Source organism: Apus apus, chromosome Z (genome assembly GCF_020740795.1).
Source record: "Apus apus isolate bApuApu2 chromosome Z, bApuApu2.pri.cur, whole genome shotgun sequence".
Taxonomy (NCBI): Eukaryota; Metazoa; Chordata; class Aves; order Apodiformes; family Apodidae; genus Apus; species Apus apus.
The window spans coordinates 14437246-14445104 of NC_067312.1; positions in this window are offsets into that span (position 1 = coordinate 14437246).

Below are 7859 nucleotides of genomic sequence, written 5' to 3' on the forward strand. Positions count from 1 at the left end.
AGAATGCTGGTTAATATTAAAGGATGACATCCTTCAAGCTCAGGAGCAATGCGTTCTGACAAAGAGGAAGGCAGACAAGAATTCCAGGAGGCCTGCATGGATGAACAAGGAGCTCCTGGACACACTTAGATCATAGAATCACAGAATGGTTAAGGTTGGAAAGGACCTTAAATATCATTAGTTTCCAACTGCCCAGCTATGAGGAGGGACAGCTCACACTAGACCAGACTGCACAAAGCCTCATTCATCCTGGCCTTGAACACCTCTAGGGAGGGGGCATCCACAACCTCCCTGGGCAACCTATTCCAGTGCCTTCCTACCCTCATGGTGAAGAATTTCTTCCTGATATCTAACCTAAATTTATCCTCTTCCAGTTTAAAAGCGTTACCACTTTTCCTATCACCATTGTCTCTGGTGAAAACTTTCTCCCCAGCTTCCCTGTAGGCCCCCTTCAGGTTCTGGGAGGTGCTCAAGGTCTCCCTGGAGCCTTCCCTTCTCCAGGCCGAACAGCTCCAACTCCCTCAGCCTGTCTCCATAGCAGAGGTGCTCCAGCCCTTTGATCATCTTCATGGCCCTTCTCTGGATCCTTTCCAAGAACTCCATGCCTTTCCTGTGCTGAGGGCACCAGAGCTGTACACAGCACTCCAGGTGGGGTCTGACCAGAGAAGAGTAGAGGGGCAGAATCACCTCCCTGGCCCTGCTGGCCACACTTCTTTTGACGCAGCCCAAAATGTGTTTGGCTCTCTGGGCTCCAGCACACACTGGTGGCTCATGTCAAGCTGCTCATCTACTACCACCCCCAAGTCCTTCTCCTCAGGACTGCTCTCCAGGCATTCTACTCCCAGCCTGTATTTGTGCCTGGGGTTGCACTGGCCCAGGTGCAGGACCTTGCACTTGGCCTTGTTGAACTTCATGAGGTTGGCACTGGCCCACCTCTCCAGCCTGTCAAGATTCCTCTGGATGGTGTCCCTTCCCTGCAAGGTGTCAACCATACCACACAGCTTGGTATCATCAGCAAACCTGCTGAGGATACAGTCAATCCCACTGTCCATGTCTCCAACAAGGATGTTGAACAGCCCTGGTCCCAGTACTGACCCCTGAGGGACACCACCTGCCTCCATTTGGACATTGAGCCATTGACCACAACTCTCTGGGTGTGACCATCCAGCCAACCTCTTATCCACTGAGTGGTCCATCTGTCAAATCCATGTCTTGTCAGCTTGGAGACCAGGATGTCATGTGGGACAGTGTCAAACGCCTTGCACAAATCCAGGCAGATGACACCAGTTGCTCTGCTACCATCCACCATCTCTGTAGTCTTGTTATAGCAGGCCACTAAATTGGTCAGGCATGACTTGCCCTTAGTGAAGCCATGCTGGCTGTCACCAGTCACCTCCTTATTTTCCAAGTGCCTTAGCAGATTTTCCAGGAGGATCTGTGCCATAATCTTGAGAGGAGAGACTCATAGAGGTGAGACTGACTGGCCTGTAGTTCCCCAGGTCTTTCTTTTCCCCCCTTCTTAAAAATAGGGGCTATGTTCCCTTTTTTCCAGTGAGCAGGAACCTCACCAGACCACCATGACCTCTCAAATATGATGGACAGAGGCTTAGCAACTGCATCTGTCAGCTCCCTCAGGACCTGTGGCTGAATCCCATCAGGTCCCATAGACTTGTGCACCTTCAGGTTCTTTAGATGCTCATGAACCTCTACTTCTCCTACAGTGGGGGGTGCTTTGGTCTCCCAGTCCCTTCTGTCACCTGCTGTGGCCTTTGCGATGAGGCTGGAGCATTTGCCAGAGAAGACAGAGAAGATGTAAAAAGGAAGTCTACAGAGAGTATAAGGAAGGACTTGCACCTTGGGAGGAGTACAAAGAAGTCTAAGCAGCCAGGGATCAGTTGAAAGCTAAAGCCCTGATGGAATTAAATCTGGCTGGGGACATTTAGCGCAACAAGAAAAGCTTCTACAGGTAAGTCAAATGATAAAAGGAAGACTAGGGAAACTGTGGGTGCCCTCCAGAAGAAACTAGGAGACAGCTCAGTTTCTCAACAGCTTTTTTGTGTTAGTCTTCACCAGCAAGGGGTCTAGTCACCCCACCCATGTTGTGGAAGGCAAAGGCAGGGGTTAGGAGAAGGAAGATCCATCCTCTGTGGAAGAGTAGGTTGTACACCATCTAATGAACCTGAAAGTGCAGAGATTCATGGGACCTGATGAGATCAATCCATGGTTCCCGAGGGAACTGGTGGAGGAAGTTGTTCAGCCGTTATCCATCCTATGTAAGAAGTTGTGTCTGTCTGGTGAAGTTCCCACTGACTGGAAAAGGGGAAAAATAACCCCCATTTTAAAAAAGATTAAAAAAGAAGACCTAGGGAACTACAGTCACATCAGTCTCACCTGTACACCCAGCTAGACCATGAAGCAGATACTCCTGGAAACTATGCTATGGAAAACATGAGGTGGTTGGTAGCAACCAACATGACTTCACCAAGGGCAAATTGTGCCTCACAAATTCGATGGCTTATTATGGTGGGGTCATAGTGTCAGTGGACAAGGGAAAAGCAACTGATGTTATCTATCTGGACTTGCGTGAAGTCTTCAACAGTGCCAAACATGACTTCTTCACCTCTAAAGTGGGGAGATATTGATTTGATGGATGGACCGCTCTGTGGATAAGGAATTGGCTGGATGGCTGCATGCAAAGGATTGTAGTCAATGGCTCCATGTCCAAACAGAGACTGGTGACAAGGGGTGCTGCTCTGGGGTCATTTCTGGTATTGGTGGTGTTTGACATCTTTTTCAGGAACACGTACAGTGGCATTGAGTGCACCCACACCAAGTCTGCTGACCACACCAAGCTTTGTGGTGTGGTTGACACACTGGAGAGAAGGGAGGCCACCCAGAGGGACTGAGGCGGTCCGATGCTGTCACAGAGGCTCCTGGCTGTCAGGGTCTTCCGCGACTTCCCTCACCCCCCCAGCGTGGAGGGGTCCTTAAAACAAACCGAGGGCAGAGGGTCGATCGCTATGGGACTGAACCTGAGAGCGGAGACTAGAACCACTGCCCTCACCACGGCCACCAATTGCTACTGAGGCCGATGTTTAGTTTACGAATTAACTGGTTTATTAGGGGTTAACACAAACGGAGGGACCAAGGTTCAGGAAAGGTTGGCTAGGGATATGTCAGGGAAATAATTCAAAAGCATTATGGGTCTTGTTAAATGTACGGTCCGAGGGAGAGGTGTGGAATCTATGGAATAAAATGGTAGGAGTTGAGCCCGGCAGGGAAGTTAGAGAATGTGTGAATGTGAGTGTGAGTGTGTGTGTGTAAAGTGTGTGTGAGTGTGAGTGTGCGTGTGTAAAGAGTATGTGCGTGTGTAAAGAGTGTGTGTGCACACGCGTGTGTAAAGAGTGTGTGCGCGGGTGTAAAGAGTGTGTGTGTGCGCGCGCGCGTTTCCCCTTCCGTAGCGTGTGGTTCCTGGGATGCAGCTTCTTTCCAGCGGGCAGGGCTGGGCGGCAGGGCTGGGCGGCAGGGCTGGGCGGCACGTCCGTCGGGCTTCCCGGTACCGGGGCCGGCCCCCAGCAGCAGGCAGGCCGGCAGGCGGACGCGGCTGCTCCGTGAGCCGCGGGGGCTCCAGTCCCGGGGCAGAGCGGCAGGCGGGCCGGGCGGGCAGCTGCGGGCTCCGGTCCGGTTTGGCTGCAGCTCCGGTGCTCGGCTCGGGCAGCTCCAGCCGGACAGGCTCCAGCCAGGCAGGCTCCGGGCAGCAGCGATCCCTCGGGAGCGGGCTGGCTCCCCGCGGAGAGGGCACAGGAGCCCCCCCCTGGGCTTCTCCGGGCAGCGGCTGCCGGGCAGCCCTCCCTGCCCTCTCGGCTCCTGCAGGGAGCGGCGCTGGGTTCCAGGCAGCTTCTGGTGCTGCAGCAGGGTCTCCTCCCGGGCAGGCAGAGAGCCCCGGGCCTGCAAAACTTGCCCTCTTTTTATAGATCTGATATCACTGTTCGAATTAGGTACCACTGTTCAAATTAGCCGATTAACGTTGTCCAGGTACATACTCTGTCAGAGGCATCTTTAACATATTGTCAGTTTTTCTGCCGGGTATCATAACCCTTATGCTCTTTTCTTGTTGTGGACTTACATGGTAGAGCAAGGGGCCTGTTCCAGTCTGTCCTTGACTAAATCAGAAAAGATGCCACTCCAGTTTTGCTGGCTTGAAAGTAAAGGACTAGGAAAACACAACTGATTCATGTATGGCTTAGAAGCTGGTGCCATGAACTTTGGGTTTTTCGCTCATGGAGATGTTTACATGTTTACCAGGTCTGCTAGCAAACAATGGCATAGAGCTATCAAAAAGGGGGAAGAGGATTCTTTGCCAGGAGTTAGCAGGGCCCATTGAGAGAGCTTTAAACTAGACTTGGTGGGGGTAGGGGACAAAACTGCTGGGTGGTTTGATTTCCAGGACACCAGGCCTGCTGGCATTGGATGGGAAGACCCTGTCCTGCAGGGGACAAATGTCCTAGGGCAGGAGTTAGCAGGGCTCATTCACAGAGCTTTAAACTAGATTCAAAGTGGGAGCGGGTTGTAGCTGGGTTTGAACTGGTGGGGCATTGTTCTAGTATTAATGAAGACCAGAAGGCCTCCCGCCTCCCAAGGGTGCCACCAGCGTGCTCAGCTCGCTCCCTGAAATGCCTGCACACCCATGCAGGCAGCATGGGGAACAAACAGGAGGAGTTAGAAGTCTGTGTGTGCTCTAAGGGTTATTATCGTTACAGAGACATGTTGGGACAGCTCACATGACTGGAATGTGGTCATGGATGGCTATGTCTTCTTTAGGAAAGACAGGTCAGCGAAGCGAGGTGGTGGAGTTGCTCTTTATGTGAGAGAGCCACCAGAATGTACTGAGCTCTGTCCGGGGGCCGATGAGAAGCAAGTGGAAAGTCTGTGGGTACGAATTAAGGGGCAGGCTGGCATGGGAGATACAGCTGTGGGGGTCTATTACAGACCTCCTGATCAGGACAAGGGAGTTGAGGCTTTCTACAGGCAGCTGAAGGCAGCCTTGCAACTACAGGCCTTGGTCCTCATGGGGGAATTTAACTACCCAGGTATTTGCTGGAAGGCCTACACAGCCAGCCATTCACAATCTAGGAGGTTCCTCAGTGCATCAATGATAACTTCGTGATACAAATGGTGGACAAACAAACTAGGAGAGGAGTGCTGCTGGATCTTGTGCTCACCAACAAGAAGGGTCTGGTTGGAGCGGTGATGGTCAATGGCAGCCTTGGCTGCAGTGATCACGAGATGGTGGAGTGCAGGATCCTGTGTGGGAGGAACAGAATACCTAGCAGGACCAGATCCCTGGACTTCCACAGGGCCAACTTTGGCCTCTTCAATCAGGTGTTAAGAGAAGTCCCATGGGACAGAGTACTAGATGGTAAATGGGCTCAAGATAGTTGGTCAACATTCAAGGACCACTTCTTGCAAGCTCAGGATCAGAGCATCCCAATGGGTAGGAAATCAAGTAAGGGAGCCAGGAGACCTGCATGGTTAAACAAGGATCTGCTGGGAAACCTCAAGTGGAAAAAGAGAATCTATAGATCATGGAAGGAGGGGCTGGCCCACTTGGGAGGAATATAGGACTGTTATCAGAGGATGTAGGGAGGCAGTTAGGAAAGCTAAGGCCTCCTTGGAACTAAATCTTGCTAGTGAGCTCAAAGACAATAGAAAGGGCTTCTTCAAATACACTGCAGATAGAACTAACACTGGAGGCAACATAGGCCCACTGCTGAGTGAGGTGGGTGCCCTGGTGACAGAGGATAGAAAGAAGGCAGAGGTACTGAATGCCTTCTTTGCCTCGGTCTTTACTGCTGCATACTGTCCCCAGAAGCCCCAGATCCCTAAAGCCCCAGAAGAAGTCAGGATGAAGGAGGAGTTTGCTTTGGTAGATGAGGATTGGGTTAGGGATCAGTTAAGCAAACTGGACATCCATAAATCGATGGATCCGGATGGAATGAACCTGTGGGTGCTGAAGGAGCTGGTGGAGGTCATTGCTAGGCCACTCTCCATCATCTTTGGTAAGCTGTGGGCAACAGGAGAGGTGCCTGAGGACTGGAGGATAGCAAATGTCACTCCAGGCTACAAGAAGGGCAAGAAGGAGGACCTGGGTAACTACAGACTGGTCAGCCTCATCTCCATCCCTGGAAAGGTGATGGAACAACTTGTTCTTGGCACTATCTCTAGGCATATCAAGGATGAGGGGGTCATTAAGAGCAGTCAGCATGGTTTTACCAAGGGGAAGTCATGTTTGACCAACCTTATAGCCTTTTATGAGGAAGTAACTAGGTGGATAGATGATGGTAGGGCAGAAGATGTGGTTTGTCTTGATTTCAGTAGAGCATTTGACACTGTCTCCCACAGCATCCTCGTAGATATGCTGAGGAAGTGTGGTCTTGATGATCAGGTAGTGAGGTGGATCATGAACTGGTTGAAAGGAAGAAGGCAGAGAGTTGTGGTCAACAGGACAGAATCTAGTTGGAGGTCTGTGACTAGTGGAGTCCCTCAGGGGTCAGTACTGGGACCAGTACTATTCAATATTTTTGTCAACGACCCTGGATGAGGGAACAGAGTGTGCCCTCAGCAAGTTTGCTGATGACACTGAACTGGGAGGAGTGGCTGACACACCAGAAGGCTGTGCTGCCATTCAGTGAGACCTGGACAGGCTGGAGAGTTGGGTGGGGAGAAACCTGATGAAATTCAACAAGGGCAAGTGTAGAGTCTTACATCTGGGGAAGAACAACGCCATGTCCCAGTACAGGTTAGGGGCTGACCTGCTGGAGCTCAGTGTAGGAGAAAGGGACCTGGGGGTCATGGTAGACAGGAGGATGACCATGAGCCAGCAATGTGGCCTTGTGGCCAAGAAGGCCAATGGCATCCTGGGGTGCATTAGAAAGGGGGTGGTCAAGAGAGGTTCTCCTCCCCCTCCATTCTGCCTTGGTGAGGCTGCATCTGGAATATTGTGTCCAGTTCTGGGCCCCTCAGTTCAAGAAGGACAGGGAACTGCTTGAAAGAGTCCAGCACAGAGCCACAAAGATGTTGAAGGGAGGGGAACATCTCCCTTATGAGGAAAGGCTGAGGGAGCTGGGTCTCTTGAGCTTGGAGAAGAGGAGACTGAGGGGTAACCTCATTAATGTTTACAAATATGTTAAGGGTGAGTGTCAGGAGGATGGAGCCAGGCTTTTTTCAGTGATGTCTAGTGATAGGACAAGGGGCAATGGGTGCAAAGTGGAGCACAGGAGGTTCCATGTGAACATCAGAAAAAAAACTTCATTTCTGTCAGAGTGACAGAGCCCTGGAACAGGCTGCCCAGAGAGGTTGTGGAGTCTCCTTGGCTGGAGACATTCAAAACCTGCCTGAACACTTTCCTGTGTGATGTGCTGTAGGTGACCCTGCTCTGGCAGGGGGGTTGGACTAGATGATCTTTCAAGGTCCCTTCCAACCCATAAGATTCTGTGTGATTCTGTGTGATTAATGAAGCTTCTTAATATAATACAATTTATGTGCCCATCTTCCATGGCCTTGGGAAAGGGAGCAAAAGAGTATCTTCAGTAGGAGAAAGTCCAGCTGAACAGTTAATGGGATGAGCTTCTAGTGACTATTTACTAGGTCAGCTGGGGATGTTATTTTTCTACTGTGGGACAGCATTTGTTGAACAGGCATGATGCAAGAAACTACAGAGAGACTTAATACCTAGCTATTGAACAGCTAGAATAAGAACTTGTGAGAAACAGTTCTTAGCAGGCTCTGAAACTCCTAGTGTCAACTAGTCCACAAGATTGATTTATACACTACAGAATCAACCGCCACATTGATGTTCA